An 18,056-nucleotide genomic window follows, 5' to 3' on the forward strand; every position below is an offset into this window, starting at 1 on the left:
GGAAAAATCAAGTATGGAGCTTTTGCAACCATGGCCAGACAGTACCTTGCCATTCCGGCTACTCAGGTGGCAAGCGAGAGACTCTTCTCAACTTGCTCCAACACAGTAACTTGTCGGCGGGAATCACTTTCATCGGACAGTGTGGAGCACCTTGTATTCTTGCACGGCAACTCAGTGCGGTCGAAGCTGCCATAACATTTCCCAACAGACCTGCTGTGCAATTTTACAGTCCAGAACCATTTGTTGGTGAATATCCCTAGTTACATTATGATGCACAAGACTGCCTTTATTTTGTTCCCATAGTTAACACTTTTTTTAAGAATAGTGCTGCCATTGCAACATGCCCAGTGTTCCATATACTCATTTAAATCTTTGTGAAATGCGCTTTGTTTCACTGCATCTGCACTACTTCTAATGTTTCACCTTTTGGGATATCAAATTTTATCTTTGTGAATGGTCGTTTCTCATAACTGTTGCAACAAGTTTCAGTCCTAGTCATTAAAGGCTCAAATAAAAACTGCAGATTAATCTAGACATGTATCTGCATTTTCTGTGTGATTTCCCCGCAGTGTTAGAGCCTTAATCTAGTCAAGCATTTTTAAAATTTTTGATGACTAGTCTGAGAAAGTCTTGTCTTAGTTGATGTGATGTTGTTTGACTGATGCCATGTTGACAGTACTCAATTTCTAGTTGTGCATTCTAGCAGTGCCAGGCTGTACTTCAAGCCAAGTTGCATATAGTAATTTTATTAACTCCTGCCAACTCCACTTGACTTTACTGAGTGCTATTTTCTTTTGCTTATGGCTTTGTGCAATCTTTTTGCTTTTAAATATTTAGACTTTATCTCGCCTGTAGTCAAGGTTGACGTAGCTGTACATTGTTGTGAACTATATATCAAACAGCATTTTGAATAAAATTGAATTTCAGACACTTTTTAATGTTTTGTAATCAATGTACAAATGATATGAACATAACTTGCAGAGTATTCGATTCGTATTCGATTTGCTGCTTTCACTATTCGATTCGTATTCGATTCGCTGCTTTCACTATTCAATTCATATTCGATTCACTTTTTAGCTACATTATTCGTATTCGATTCGATAGCAAGAGTGCACTATTCGTATTCGATTCGGTTTGGAAAAAGTACTATTCGCATACCCCTAACTAAAACTTATTCTGCGATTATATTGTCTAAGATATTCGAACAGTCACTACAACATGGGACTTTGCCTGATGACTGGAAAATAGGCAGCGTAGGTCCACTCCATAAATCAGCCGACAAACATGCGGCTAACTACTATCGACCAATATCTCTAACTTCTGTGTCTTGCAAAATCATGGAACACGTCATTTTTTCACACCAAGCCACCTTTTTAGAATCTTCGTCATTTTTTTCGCCTCTCCAACATGGTTTTAGAAAACATTTTTCATGTGAAACACAGTTAGTAGCATTCGTAAATGATATACATTCTTCACTTGATAGTGGGTATGAAATTGACTGCATATATTTAGATTTTTGTCGTGCTTTCGATAAAGTTTCTCACAGGCTACCTCTTTATAAATTGAGCATGCTTAATATTGACAACTTACTAAAATGGATTGAATGCTTTTTAACTAATCGCTCGCAGTTTGTTCGCGCTAATGGCTACCTCTCCTCGTCAGTCCTTGTAACTTCAGGTGTCCCGCAAGGATCTGTGCTTGGCCCTCTTTTATTTCTGATTTACATAAACGATCTGCCTAACAACATTAAATCAACAGTCAGACTTTTTGCCGATGATTGTGTCATATAACGCTCAGTAAAAACTACTAATGATCTAAGTGTGCTTCAAGCTGACCTGGATGCCGTTTCTGACTGGTGCTTTGCATGGAATATGACACTTAACACGACTAAATGCAAAGTAATGCGCTTTTCTCGTCGCGGCATTTATTGTCCTATTTCATATAACATTAAAGGTGCACCATTAACGTCAGTAAAATCATATAAATATCTTAGCGTTATTGTCGCATCAAACCTAACTTGGAATGAGCACATTAATTCCATTATCACAAATGCTAACCGCATGCTAGGCTATATTAAACGTAATTTTTCTATGGCACCGTCAACTACTTATTTATAAATCACTCGTCCGTCCAAAACTGGAGTATGCTCTAGAGTCTCTTCAATATCGCGCTGCACGTTTCATTCTCGATGACTATGGGCATTTATCAAATGTAACACTCATGAAGCACACATTGTCATTATAACCTTTGTCGCGACGCAGAAAATCTCCCGCTTGTGCCTTTTCTTTAAAATGTATCACAATAATCTAACACTGAAAAATTCGCTTATAACATCAACGGCATATGTCTCATCACGCATCGATAACTCTTATAAAGTAGGAATACCTCATTTTCGAACTGCATCTTATCAATATTCATTTTTACCCAAAACAGCAACGAAGTGGAACTGCCTGTCTGAAACGCTGGTGCTTGCTGACAATGTTGATGAATTTAAAAGAAAGCTGTGTGTACTGTGCAGCAACGATAGATAGTAATATTTATTTTAATTTCATAGTTTCATAGGTTAAGTTGTGCACTTTGGCCTTCCAGCGATCATGCGCGTTGTACGCGACTTCTTATTTACTTCTCTTTTTTTTAATTTTTTTTTATCGAGTGTTACTGTTTGCATGCAATGTCGTGTGCGTTGTTGTTTTTTTCCACCCTATCCTGTATTTATGCATTCAATAATTTGCAAACAGTATGATTTGTTTTGTTTGTTGTTATTATTTTATTGTGTGAATTCTGCATTGTAAACATTTGCCTTCATAACCTACAATGCCATGTACCCATGTTCTTTCCTCCCCTCCTTTTTTTTTTTTTTTGCCAAGTCCCACTCCCCTCTATAATGCCCACCGGGCCAAGAGGGTAACTGAAATAAATAAATGAATAAATAAATATACTATCATTCTATTTATTGAATTTTTGTTTCTACATTACTAACATTATGTCACTTTTCTGCTTTTAAGCCACCAATCTTCCAATCGTTTTTTGCTAGTTTCCACCACCGGTTTATTCACCCGGCCACTGGTATCTCTAAACCCCAGAGCTTCAGGAAGAGTGCGCCTGCATCGACTTCCGGAAGGATACCATTACGTTCGAGTATAATATGGTCAATTGTTTCCGTGGATTTATCACATACTGCACATGCGTAACCTTCCTTGTTAAATCTCTTTTTGTAGCCGCGTGTTCTAAGGCACCCTGATCTTGCTTCAAAAAGTAGGGCACTGCCTCTTGAGTTATCGAAGAAAGCTTCCTTCCTGATCTGCCTTTACCACTTTCAGTATAGTTCCACACTCTGTTTCTTTTCCATCGAATTTATCCAATTTGTTACCTTGTGTGGTTTTCACCTGCTGCTTAAGGCTATTTATTTCTTCGTCCTTGTGACCAGCATACTTACTGGTAAGTTTCCTAGTTCTTTTACTCCATTGTGAGTTAACGTTTTTCAGGTATAGGTCTTTAAATACTTTAGCTGCCCATCTGTTAATGTCCAATTTCCTCAGGCGTTCCTCATATAATATTTTACTCTGAGCTTCCCGTATTTTGAAAGGTGCCCAGCCCATATTTTCCTGTAACTGCCTCATTTGTGATTTTGCCGTGGACACCCAGTGATAATCGTCCAACGGCTCTGATTTATTTCTAATGTCGACTGTACCTCTGAATTTAGGCACAAAATCGCATTTCCTAAAGTAAGCCCGGGCACCATAATTCCTTTCCAAATACCCCTCAAAACCTCATACCTGTTGTATCCCCACAATACCCTATGCTTCATTATCACGGCATTTCTTTGCCCTTTTGCCTTAAGTAATTGCGCATACTTTTCAATGTATGCCAATCCTTCATTTACAGGAACATATTTAAATAACGCGCCGAGAGGAAACATTGTCAACGAGTGCAGAGTTTGCATCGACTATATCGTGCCTAGAATACATCGACGGTGGCAGCCACTCACTGATGTCTCTGTGGACATCCCCGTTCAAATGATCAGAGAAAAATGAAACTTTAAACCTATATGTAATGCGGTCAATTTTTTTTTCTGCTGGGAAAACATTTGTTGTCTCCATTTTGAATTTCGGTGCTGTTCTGGGAACGCGCCTGCCTAGTTTTCGTGTAATTTTCGGCTCTGTCTAATGTAACTCCTAACTTTAAAAGCAGCTCTCGTGATTTAATAAGTCATTACAGACCGATCTCTTTGACATCTGTTTATTGCAAAACACTGGACACAATGTTTACTTTGGTCTTAATAAGCACCTTTATGAACATGACTTATTCACCTCGACCCAACATATATTTCACTTGCGGCTATTCTGTACTACTCAACTTACTGAATTCATCCACGATATTGCATATGACTTTAACAATAGCACACAGATAGATGCTGTTTTTGTCGATTTTTGGAAAGCGTTTGACGTTGTCCCACATGACTTGCTTTTGTATAAAATGTCATTTCTTGGCTGATAGATTATTTGCACGAACGGCAACAAAAGGTGATTATAAACGGTGTCACGTCGCGAGCGATTAGTGTCTTGTCAGGAGTGCTCCAAGGGTCGTTTCTTGGACTGCTTCTGTTCTTCTTTTTTATCAATGATTTAACAAAAGGCCTTGCTTCAAATGTGAGATTGAATGCGGATGACTGTTGTATACCATCCTATGTCATATGCAGATGATGTAGGTGTTTTACAGTCTGATAAATAACAAAGTTTTTCTTGGTGTGTCAAATGAAAGATGGATTTTAACGTAGAAAAATGCTAATATATACAGTTTACGAACAGGAAAAGCATGTCATTTATATATACCTCCTAAGAAACGATTCAATACAATGCATAGGCCAAGTAAAATACCTGGGAAAAATATTATCTGCCACTTTGAACTGGGCAACACAAACTGACATGAGAAGGTGTGCATCCAGAGCTTCGAAGGGAACTTTGCATACTTCTAACATACGGCCAGTTTTAGAATGTGCATGTGTAACGTGGGAGCCCTTCACAAACGTTCTTCAAGATAAGTTAGAACGTGTTCAGCAGCAAGATCTGTCACGGGCATCTATGACTACAAGGTAAGTGGTTCAGCAAATACAAGAACTTTGGGATGGAAGTTGCTGTCCACACACAGGAAAATATTGAGGTCAATGTTACACAGGAATCGATGAGGACATATATTTAAAACAGCCCCATTATTGCTTCCAGAGACGTGACAATTCTAAAATGATTAGGACATACCAGAGTCCCATTAAGCTTTCACTCTTTCCACAAACTATTGCTGAATGGAATTTGCACCCTGATGAGATAGTGTGTGCATCAAACTTTCCATCTGCCATATAGGACTTTACATGAATTTTGTTTACACGATACTTCCGGTTTACTGTAAATGCATGTGAATATATTTCTTTAGTGAGATATTTCATGCTTTGCACTAAATGTGTTATCACTGTTAATTAAGATAGGAGTTTATTGTGTTTCAGTGATATAACTAATTTGCTGCCGCCGTTTGACTCTTTTCTTCTCGACATTTTGTGATATAATTAACCTCCCTACGACACTGCCCAATGGACACTGTAGGTATTCATAATAAATAAATGCATTCTGACATAAACTATGCAAAAAGAAAGTGCTGCCGAAGAATCTCAGAACCTTTATGTGACTTTTCAGCAATAAAGGTTTAAAGAAATGCTTTTTTTGTTTTGCAACTGCACAGCTATGCCCAATTGGATGATACTATCCTTAAAGGACTACAGATATGTCATTTTAGTTGCATGTTTTCTTCTCTCTAAGGATGCACAAGTCATTAGAATTGATAGATCACTAGGTGAATAGCCAGAAGCTGCCAAGTAATTTGGACTATACTTTATTTTTGACAGGTGCAGCGGTGGCGTAACGGTAGAACATCCGCCTTGCATGCAAAAGGACCGGGGTTCAAATCCCGGTGCCGTGCAATTCTCCGCCGGATTAAAAAAAAAAAAAAACGCGTGTCGATGGAATTGCATAAATAGGTTTGGGGTGCGACCTGATGCCGGCAAACACCTCCGGCAATGCACTCCCTCACCAGAACAGGAGTTGGCCACCCTAGTACAGTAACTGGCCACAACCTCTCATGATTAGTTCCATAAAGCCCCGGCCCTCAGTCACCAGCGGCTGCGGAACAACTGACTACAGCGGCAGTCAGACCTATGACGCAGCAGGGGGCTCTAAGAATTCCTGGCTCCGCTGGACAGGCCGCCATTGCAAACTGACCCTGGCAACGTTTAACGCTAGAACCCTAGCTAGTGAAGCTAGTTTAGCAGTGAGGGTAAACAGCGCAAAATAGACGAGGACGAACGAAGTACACAAATGAGCGCTGACTTTCAACTCGCTTTATTGCTTGTCCAGCAAAAATATATACATGGAACAAGCAACAAAAGAAAACGTGATCACACTGATAACCAAAGATACATAATATCTCCAGCTGCGGATGACAACAGCGGCGTCATTGCCTTGCATTCAGAAACCTCATTTCCTTCGCTGTTAGAACCACCGAAGCACTACTAACACAATCATCATCTATCTTCGCGATTTCAACGGCTTCCAGAATTTCACTGGTTAGCTGATTGCGGTGTTTCTTTATCACTCTCGTTTGTTCAAATTGTGGCGTGCAATTATCACAATCCCTGCAGTGAATGCCAAGGTGCCCTTTCACTGCTTCGTGCACATTGTAATGATGTTCTTTGAGGCGTTCATTGAGGCAACGCACTCAATGTTTACCGATATATTGTTTACCGCAAGAAAGCGGAATAGCATAAACAACACTTTCCTGACAGGGGACAAATTGTTTTTTGTCTAACTGAGCAATGTTGTGCAACGAACGCGGCGTTGTTAACCTTCTTGCAAATCATTCCCAGCTTGTTGGGTGCCGAAAGGGCGACTCTGATATTAAATCGGCTTCCAATTTTCTTCAACTTGTGTGAAAACCCGTGAATATATGGAACCACTGTAACTTTTTCTTTTTTCTGAACGGTCGCAGGTGGAGCCTCGTCCTCGTTCCTTTTCTTCGACCTTAGGCCTGAAAGAATTGATTCTGCTGTTGTGACAAGCAGCTGCTTGGGATACCCGGCATTCACTAGACGTTGGGTTTGAGACTCGGAGCTGTCTTTGATGGAATGGAAGCATGACTATTTAAGTGCACTGATATAACAGGACTTGATAACAGCTCTTTTTACTAGTTTTGAATGAGATGATGCAAATGGAAGTAATGGTTGAAGTGGATTATGAAGACGGCGCGAAAGGGACGAGGACAAGGAAGGAACACCAAAATAACAGGACAGCTAATGGTGTTCCTTCCTTGTCCTCGTCCCTTTCGCGCCGTCTTCATAATCCACTTCAACCATGAACCAACTAGCCCAAAGCAAAGTACTTCTGGAAGTAATGGTTTACTGTTTCGTGGTTTGTACATCCAGCATGTATGACTAGGTGAAAAGGACAGCTTGAGGTCAAGAAATCTGATCGTGTTATATTTAGGAAACTCACAGGTTAACATCAGCGGATAAAGGCACTCTTCAAAAATAGATTTAATGTCTGGAATAATTCTCTCAAAGTCATTAACGTTAGTGTCGATCAGGGCAAGAAAGTCATCAACGAAACGGAAGCATTGCACAACCTTCGACCCTTCCAAACGATTTCTCAACTTTCAGCCTTTTTGCGCTAAAAGAAGATCACTTAGCACGGGTGCAATACATGAGCCAATGCATACCCCTTGTTTTTGCAAGTAGGTTTCATTATTCCAGGTGGCAAAGGTGGAAGTCAGATACGTTAGTAATAATTCTAAAAAACCTGCCACAGACAGGCCTGTCTCGTTCTGGAACGACAAGACACCTTGACGGTCAATACAGTCTTCTATGCACGAAAGGAGCTCGTCATGCGGTAGCGAGTAGTACAAATCTTTCACGTCAAAGGAACAAGCCATTAGACCTTTGTTCTTATGCACTTCAAAGGATTTTAACACATGCTCCGAATTCTTTACCTGGAAAGGGTCGTCTAAGGTTAATGAATCTCAGACTTTCTTTAAATAAGTTGCCACAGAGCTTCGCCACGTGCCTTTCTCGGAAACAATTACTCGAAATGGCCAGTCAGGTTTATGGGTCTTAGCGCTAAAGAATAACTGTAAACTAAGACCTTTACTATTACCAAGTGAATTTCTTAGAGCTTCAATGTTAAGTTTCTTACAAATTTTCTTTGCATTAGCTTTAGCCTTTGCCAAAGTGACATTTTTAATGGGATTGAAACATGAGAGGATAGCTTCTCGGCCTTTCGCAAAATAAAGCTGTGAAGGCAGCACAAGAAAACCTCCTTCCTTGTCTGCCGGAAGCAGGTTTAACGAAAGTTGCTTCAAGTATGAAATAGTCTTTCTTACAGGTAGGCTTTTCACTGGGGGTTTGTGATGAAGTACAGCGTCCACTCCTTCAGACACACACCTGTCAACTTCTGATGCAGGTGCCAACTTGCCTGGCCATCCCTAGAAGTTCAGCTGAAGACTTCCTGGGTTCCGTAGCGAACTTCGGTCCTTGGGATAGGATGTGTCGTACGTCCTTTGGGAGATTAGCGTTGCCTATGGTGTGGATGACGCCTTCTGTCTTTTGTTCCTTGGCTTGAGACGCACGGATCTGATGAAGAGCTTGTTGCCATAAGAAGTCCGCGGTTGAATTGGCCAGGTTGGAAAGTTCCGTCCATTTTTTCTTCCCTTGACGAGGACCCCATTCGTTTTGCATTCTGAGACGGAGACAGTTCCGGTGAAACCGAGCTTGTCTGTTCCACTATGCCTGGAGGATTTTGCAGATTCTGGAGCAATGGCCCTGAGATGGCTGGAAGTCGCCGAAAAGCTGCAGAACTGGATGCGGGAACCGAGAAAGGACAAGGTCCTGGCTTGGCATACAGCGAAGGCGATGTAGGTCACCAGGATACACGGATGGACGGACATACAGTTAAAAGGGCCCGATGTACTAGAAATAAAACTGGCTAAAACAGACGCTTGGGCAAGTTGGTAATCCATTGAGGGTAAACAGCGCAAAATAGACGAGGACGAACGAAGTACACAAACGAGCACAGACTTTCAACTCACTTTATTGCTTGTCCCGCGAAAATATATACGTGGAACAAACAACAAAAGAAAACGTGATGACACTGATAACCAAAGATACATAATATCTCCAGCTGCGGATGACCAGCATGCAAGCCAATGGCGCCGCTATTGTCATCCGCAGCTGGAGATATTATGTATCTTTGGTTATCAGTGTCATCAAGTTTTCTTTTGTTGTTTGTTCCATGTATATATTTTCGCGGGACAAGCAATAAAGCGAGTTGAAAGTCTGTGCTCGTTTGTGTACTTCGTTCATCCTCGTCTATTTTGCACTGTTTACCCTCAATGGATTACCAACTTGCCCAAGCGTCTATTTTACTCAGTTTTATTTTTAGTACATCGGGCCCTTTTAACTGTATGTCCGTCCATCCGTGTATCCTGGTGACCTACATCGCCTTCGCTGTATGCCAAGCCAGGACCTTGTCCTTTCTCGGTTCCCGCATCCAGTTCTGCAGCTTTTCGGCGGCTTCCAGCCATCTCAGGGCCATTGCTCCAGAATCTGCAAAATCCTCAAGGCATAATGGAACAGACAAGCTCGGTTCCACCGGAACTGACTCCGTCTCAGAATGCAAAACGACTGGGGTCCTCGTCAAGGGAAGAAAAAATGGACGGAACTTTCCAACCTGGCCAATTCAACCGCGGACTTCTTATGGCAACAAGCTCTTCATCAGATCCGTGCGTCTCAAGCCAAGGAACAAAAGACAGAAGGCATCATCCCCACCATAGGCAATGCTAATCTCCCAAAGGACGCACGACCCATCCTATCCCAAGGACCGATGTTCGTTACGGAACCCAGGAAGTCTTCAGCTGAACTTCTAGGGATGGCCAGGCAAGTCTCCAGGTTAGCACCTGCATCGGAAGTTGACAGGTGTGTGTGTCCGAAGGAGTGGACGCTGTACTTCGTCACAAACCCCCAGTGAAAAGCCTACCTGTAAGAAAGACTATTTCGTACTTGAAGCAACTTTCGTTAAGCCTGCTTCCAGCAGACAAGGAAGGAGGTTTTCTTGTGCTGCCTTCACAGCTTTATGTTGCGAAAGGCCGAGAAGCTATCCTCTCATGTTTCAATCCCATTAAAAATGTCACTTTGGCAAAGGCTAAAGCTAATGCAAAATATGTTTGTAAGAAACTTAACCTTGAAGCTCTAAGAAATTCACTTGGTAATAGTAAAGGTCTTAGTTTACAGTTATTCTTTAGCGCTGAGACCCATAAACCTGACTGCCCATTTCGAGTAATTGTTTCTGAGAAAGGCACGTAGCAAAGCTCTGTAGCAACTTATTTAAAGAAAATCATAGATTCATTAACCTTAGACGACCCTTTCCAGGTAAAGAATTTGGAGCATGTGTTAAAATCTTTTGAAGTGCATAAGAACAAAGGTCTAATGCTTGTTCGTTTGACGTGAAAGATTTGTACTACTCGCTACCGCATGACGAGCTCCTTTCGTGCATAGAAGACTGTATTGACCGTCAAGGTGTCTTGTCGTTCCAGAACGAGACAGGCCTGTCTGTGGCAGGTTTTTTAGAATTATTACTAACGTATCTGACTTCCACCTTTGCCACCTGGAATAACGAAACCTACTTGCAAAAACAAGGGGTATGCATTGGCTCATGTATTGCACCCGTGCTAAGTGATCTTCTTTTAGCGCAAAAAGGCTGAAAGTTGAGAAATCGTTTGGAAGGGTCGAAGGTTGTGCAATGCTTCCGTTACGTTGATGACTTTCTTGTCCTGATCGACACTAACGTTAATGACTTTGAGAGAATTATTCCAGACATTAAATCTATTTTTGAAGAGTGCCTTTATCTGCTGATGTTAACCTGTGAGTTTCCTAAATATAACACGATCAGATTTCTTGACCTCAAGCTGTCCTTTTCACCTAGTCATACATGCTGATGGATGTACGAACCACGAAACAGTAAACCAATACTTCCATTTGCATCATCTCATTCAAAACTAGTAAAAAGAGCTGTTGTCAAGTCCTGTTATATCAATGCACTTAAAAAGTCATGCTTCCATTCCTTCAAAGACAGCTCCGAGTCTCAAACCCAACGTCTAGTGAATGCCGGGTGTCCCAAGCAGCTGCTTGTCACAACAGCAGAATCAATTCTTTCAGGCCTAAGGTCGAAGAAAAGGAACGAGGATGAGGCTCCACCTGCGACCGTTCAGAAAAAAGAAAAAGTTACAGTGGTTCCATATATTCACGGGCTTTCACACAAGGTGAAGAAAATAAGAAGCCGATTTAATATCAGAGTCACCCTTTCAGCACCCAACAAGCTGGGGATGATTTGCAAGAAGGTTAACAACGCCGCGTTCGTTGCACAAAGTTGCTCAGTTAGACACAAAAAACAATTTGTGCCCTGTCAGGAAAGTGTTGTTTATACTATTCCGCTTTCTTGCGGTAAACAATATATCGATAAACATTGAGTGCGTTGCCTCAATGAACGCCTCAAAGAACATCATTACAATGTGCACGAAGCAGTGAAAGGGCGCCTTGGCATTCACTGCAGGGATTGTGATAATTGCACGCCACAATTTGAATAAACGAGAGTGATAAAGAAACACCGCAGTCAGCTAACCCGTGAAATTCTGGAAGCCGTTGAAATCGCGAAGATAGATGATGATTGTGTTAGAAGTGGTTCGGTGGCTCTAACAGCGAAGGAAATGAGGTTTCTGAATGCACGGCAATGATGCCACTCTTGTCATCCGCAGCTGGAGATATTATGTATCTTTGGTTATCAGTGTCATCGCGTTTTCTTTTGTTGTTTGTTCCATGTATATATTTTCGCGGGACAAGCAATAAAGCGAGTTGAAAGTCAGCGCTCGTTTGTGTACTTCGTTCGTCCACATCTATTTTGCACTGTTTACCCTCAATGGATTACCAACTTGCCCAAGCGTCTGTTTTAACAAGTTTAGCAGTGCTGTTAGAGGAACTAGAGGGTATGAAATGGCATGTCATAGGGCTTAGTGAGGTTAGGAGGCCGAATGAGGCATATACTGTACTGAAGGATGGGCATGTACTGTGTTATCGAGGCTTACCGGAGAGGCGAGAACTACAAGTAGGTTTCCTTGTCAATAAGTATATAGTGGGTAATATAGATGAATTCTATAGTATAAATGAGAGTGTGGCAGGCATCGCAATTAGGCCTAATAAGCGATATAAATTGAAGGTTGTACGGGCCTATGCACCCACATGTAGTTATATTGATCAGGCAGTTGAAAGCTTCTACAAAGATGTAGAATCAGCAATGTGAAAAATAAAGATGCAGTATACTGTACTAATGGGCGACTTTTATGCCAAGGTAGGTAAACCAGGCAGTAGGTGACTATGGCATCGGCTCTAGGAATAGCAGGGGGAGTTACTAGTTGAGTTTGCACAGCGTAATAAGTTAAGAATCATGCAATATGTAGAGGTAATCGAGAAAGTGCAATGCAGTGACCACAGGGATGGTGAGGTCCTGTTTTAGCCCAAATCTGAAGAAGGAATGCAATGAATTAGCGGTGAGGGGGAGGGCAGAAGAGTTCAGGATCTCACTACAGAATAGATGGAAATGGAATAGCGGAAAGTATAACACGCCCAGACTGCTACGGTATTGAACAGAATAGATATTCAGCTTTAACCGAGGATGGCGACATTACCCGAGAAGCAATGAACAATAATTTCAGAGATATCGTTACTGAGTGCGCTGTAGAAGTAGGCGGTAGGATAGTCAGGGAGGATACTGGTAAGCTGTCTGAGACGAAAGACTTGATTAAGAAACGCCAGAGTATGATAGCATCGAATCCAACAGACCAGATAGAATTGGCTGAGATATCAAAGCTAATCAATAAGCGCAAGGTGGCCGATATAAGAAAGTATAACGTGGATAAAATTGAGCATGCTGCTAGGAACGGGGGAAGCCTTAAAGCGATAAATAAGAAATTGGGCATAGGCAAAAACCAGATGTATGCAATAAGGGATAAGGCGGGCAACATCATCACGAATATGGACAAGATAGTCAAAGCAGCCGAGGTGTTTATACAGATCTCTACAGTAGCCAAAGTAGTCAGGACCGTAACCAGATTGGCAGCAGGGAAAAACAGTCAGACGTTCCACCAGTGACGAAGGAAGAGGTCAAGAAAGCATTAGAAACTATGAAAAGGGGGAAATCAGCGGGAGAGGATCAGATAACTACAGATTTGTTATAAGACAGGGGGGATATCGTGCTAGAAAAACTGGCCACCCTGCATATGCAGTGCCTGGTGTCGTTGACGGTACTGGAACCATGGTAAAATGCAAACATTATCCTCATTCATAAGAAAGGGGACTCTACGAACCTTAAAAATTATAGACCAATCAGCTTACTGTCTGTTACGTATAAAGTATTTACTCAGGTAATCGCTAATGAGAATCAGGACAACCTTAGACTGCAATCAAGCAAAGGATCAAGCAGGTTTTTGGAATCGGTACACTATTATCGATCATATCTACACCATCAACCAGGTGATCGAAAAATGCTCGGAGTATAACAAGCGCTTATACATTGCATTCATTGATTACGAAAAAGCACTTGACTCAGTTGAAACCTCGGCGGCGATGCAGGCATTGCAAAATCGGGGGGTAGTTGAGCCGTACGTAAAAGTGCTGGAAGATATATATAGTGGCTGCACAGCAACCATAGTTCTGCATAAAGAAAGTAACAAAATTACCACAAAGAAAGGTGTTAGGCAAGGAGATACAATATCCCCAGTGCTATTCACAGCTTGTTTAGAGGAAGTATTCAGAGACTTGGAATGGGAGCAGTTAGGGATAAGGGTAGATGGAAAATACTTCAGTAATCTGCGATTTGCTGATGACATTGCTTTGCTAAGTAACTCGGGGAATGAACTAAAAATAGTGATCGACGACCTAGACAGGAAAAGTAGAAAGGTAGGCTTAAAACTCATTATGCAGAAGACTAAGGTAATGTTCAACAGCCTCGGGAAGGAACAGCAGTTTACGTTAGGTAGCGAAGCATTGGAAGTAGTAGGCGAATATGTCTACTTAGGACAGGTAGTAACCGCAGATCCGGACAATGAAAAGTAAATAACAAGAAGAATAAGATTGGGATGGAGCGCATTTGGCAAGCACTCGCAGATTATGACTAGCAGCTTACCGGTATCGCTCAAGAGGAAAGTATACAACAGTTGCAGCTTACCTGTACTCACCTATGGGGCTGAAACGAGGCTAACCAAGAGCCCTAGTTGAGGACAACTCAGAGGGCAATGGAACCAAATATGGTAGGGATAACATTAAGAGATAGGAAGCGTGCAGTGTGGGTCAGAGAAATAACTCAAGTTACTGATATTCTAATGGAAATTAAGAAGAAGAAATGGGCATAGGCAGGACATGTAGTGCGAAGAGAGGATAACCGATGGTCGCTTAGGGTAACAAACTGGATTCCAAGGGAAGGAAAGTGTAGCAGGGGGCGGGAGAGAGTTAGGTGGGCAGATGAGATTAAGAAGTTCGCAGGGGTCAAGTGGATGCAGGTAGCACGGAAGCGGGTTAATTGGAGAAATATGGGAGAGGCCTTCGCCCTGCAGTGGGTATAGTTCTTGACACCATTTTGGTTTCATCAAGCGAACAGTGAGTGTGGTATGGAAGTGCTTGGTCATGTCAAGCATGATGTCACTTGCTGTCTTCTTTCAAAGAAGCCTAGCATTGTAACAAATTTAAGACTATGTATAAAAATGCACTAAAGCAATTTGTATGCATCACGGTCATCGCTTGATTAATAAACCAAGACTGAAACAGCATAAAGAAGACATTCAATTCTCAGAAATTTAACACATCACTAATAAAAGAACATACACAAGAAAAATTTGGAGTGACAACCTGTAGAGCAAGTTGGTTCATGGCTTGAAAAGCACTATAGCACGAAGAAGACAACACAAGAATGACAAGGACACCACAGGGCACCAGTGCGCATGTGGTGTTCTTTTCTTTCTTGTGTTGTCTTCTTTGCGCCGTAGTGGTTTTCAAAACCTTGGAGTCGATACTTTCTTAACGAGCGGAGACCATCCTCATTGGAACACTGCCAACCACACAGCAACAAAGAACTAAAAAATGAAAGTCATTCCCTCTAGATATGAGCTTAAGATCTGAAAAATGCACTTTAACCATGCGGCTTTACTTAAGCCACACCTAATTATTCAGTCGTGTTGCAGGCAAACATTGTAAAAGTAACTGTGAGGGCAGCATAATCATGTAATATAGTACTAGTTTCCACATCAGTCAAGAGGAAAATCTTGCTAGTTAGGCACTAAAATTCAAGCTTTAAATTAGGCTTTTTCAAATGTCATATATTGTGATAACACGCTGGTTGAGGGCATATCACGCACTTATTAGCCCAGTCATGCGTGCCTTTTTATTTACCGACGCAGACCGGCGCGGTGGCGCCCCTCAGTGAACAAAACGTCACACATATCCAAGATGCTTGCCGCAGAAGTTTAAATATATGGTTAAGCACAGATTAAAGCTGCACTCCCCAGCATCTCAAGGTCGAGGAGGAAACAACACTTCTGAGTCGCTTACAGGCCCACATGGCCTAGCTACCACCCTCCTTCTGCTAAAAAAAAAAAAAAAAAAGTAGCACAAGATGCCATCAGCGAAACAAGTATAACTGCTAACTGATACGCGCTAAGAGGAAGTTTCAGAAGAAAGTGATGTCTTCTCTGTGAAGAGCTAAAACATTATATGAATGAATAACTCACAATTGCCAAATATGAGGCCTTACAAATTACGTAAAAGCTGTCTAAAAGCACTGTAACTACTATAATGCAAACTGTTCCCACGAATAGGCATGTTTCGCCTGGTACCAACGCCCTGCAATCTTTAGCGTTGTTTCTGCCCCGAAGCACCGTTGTCATGCAGAGAAGCAGCCTTCGGTGACCATGACCGAATTATAGTCCTCCTCGGGCCGCACAACCCACGCTCCTTACCTCGTCTCGTAATTCCGCCGAGCAAAGATTGACGGGCAGGGCACAGACCAAAACTCACCGTCCCCACATTGGGTTTTTCCCGAACAGACGCTGTTCCAGCATCGGAGCCGAACCCATGGAATTTTCGCAAGCTCGATAACAACACAAACAATGTGCATTGCTGCGAAAAGTAAAACGCCGGAAAGGATTTTAACTTAAAAAACTGTGAGAAATGTAGAATCAAACTGCACGTGAACAAATGTGGATGACAGCTTCCACTAACGATGTCGTTGCTTTGACGAACCGATCAAGGAAAAAAGTGCACTCCCCCCCCTCTATATTTGCGCTTTGAGAGGCGCTGGTGTGTTGTGCACCCGCTTTGTCATCTGCCATTGTTTTATTCGCGCAGTTTTGAAGATGAACGCATTTCACCGACTAGACCACCAAAACACTCTTCTAGTCTAATAAATCACGCTGTACGGGACGACCGAGTTCAACTATTAGTTTTTATTCCTTTTTAATGAAACGGCGACGAATGCTGGCGCTAGTTTTTTGTCTGAATTGGCGAAGGTATGCGGCAGCTTTCAGTGTGCTATCATCGCGCAGCCAGCTCGGGATCGCATCAGCGCAGATGCCCGTAGGAAAGTCGGGCACTGTTCACTTATTGCATGCGCTAAATGTAGTCCAACAGTCGGTGAGTGGATGCGCTTACCGTAGCCGTTCAAAGCTGCCCATCGGTTCCGAGTGGAAGCAACGACAAACAGCTGGAAGGTCACACCGATGGGCCTTAGTCACACAACGTTACACACTGCAACAACATTCAACAGCGTACACACGGTTAGGCTTAGCATCACGTCGCTCTAGTCGAAACCGTCAACGAGATCACGCTTCTTCGGTATTGTTGTTGATGGTAACCGTCGAAATAGCGTGCGAAATAGCGTCATTGTTATTTCGACCGCGCACAGGCGAGGAGGTGGTTCTAGAAGGCTTTGTAGTGGCACGGCAGGTCTCGAGGGAGAGCGCGTTTCTCTCTTCTCTTACGGCCTCTCCAATAGAATCTGTTTCCACCGCCCGCCGCGCCTCGGTGGGGTCGCCACCGCCCCACTGCTGCTCCTCCGCTACAGCCGTTCACGCGCAAGGGAAACGCGCGCTCGCTCTTCGCTCCGCCCGCATCGGTTGCAACCGGCAGGTTCTGATATTTCACCCCTTATGGCTTATAGGAAGAAGCCGTAATGAGCGTCTGATTTATTGTGTACAAGGTGTTGCACAATTAGACGCGCGCTGTAGAATGCTTCTCCCAGCTAAACCGCGGAATCCTTGCAGTTCAGATTTCGCACAGAAATCGCATTTTGTCGCTAGTATTTTTTAATACTAAATTTGTTTGGGGTACTTGCCTGATTCGATCAGAAGAAGTCAGATGTTCCCATCGCCTGCGGCGGCGGCGACGCCAGACGAACCGCTGCCCCAGCGATGGGACTGGTACCGCCACCTCATGCTGCTTACAACAACTCTGTAGCAGAAAAGTGGGGGCGAATGCTTTTGGCGGAATATTTGAGGATGATTTCTCAACTGCCGCATCAATATTAACAAACAGAATTTTAATTTGCCGGAAACAGCGTTAATTTCGAAGACTTTCGTTTGTGTATCACAATAAAGCTTTCCGAGCTTCCAGTATCGTCTGCTTTCGTCTGTCCGGTACCGATTACCAATTGTTCAGTCGGTGTTTTGCTTTTCCTCTTTTAATTAAGTAAGGAATCTTTACCTCCGGGAATGAAGCCATACACAGACGAAGAGAAGGCGATGACCGTCTCTTGGATGTGTGGATCGAATTCCATGCGTTTTGTACGGAAAAACTTTTCGGGGATGCTTCGTCGCCGACCGCCGCATCGGAAATCTGTGATGGAGTGGGTTGCAAGATTTCACTCCACTGGATCTGTAGGGAGACCAAAGAGGTCTGATGCTGGAAGCTGCCGCGGAATCCTCGG

The 18,056-nt window shown here is 42.6% G+C and overlaps 1 protein-coding gene across 5 annotated transcripts in view; it reads right to left on the reverse strand.

Annotated features, from left to right (window-relative positions):
• Positions 1–17,102, reverse strand: part of LOC146175281 (uncharacterized protein CG43867) — a 429,718-nt gene extending 412,616 nt beyond the window's left edge. For 3 of the 5 annotated variants that reach the window (XM_084584707.1, XM_084584708.1, XM_084584706.1), the window contains exon 1: positions 16,784–17,102. The gene's annotated coding sequence lies outside the window, so the exon portion shown is untranslated. The remainder of the gene's footprint in view (positions 1–16,783) is intronic. The other 2 variants (XM_084584710.1, XM_084584709.1) reach the window with 1 other exon arrangement.
• Between the last annotated feature and the right edge of the window lie 954 nt (positions 17,103–18,056).

This window comes from Amblyomma maculatum, chromosome 11 (assembly GCF_055883805.1).
Source record: "Amblyomma maculatum isolate TAMU_Amacu chromosome 11, ASM5588380v1, whole genome shotgun sequence".
Taxonomy (NCBI): Eukaryota; Metazoa; Arthropoda; class Arachnida; order Ixodida; family Ixodidae; genus Amblyomma; species Amblyomma maculatum.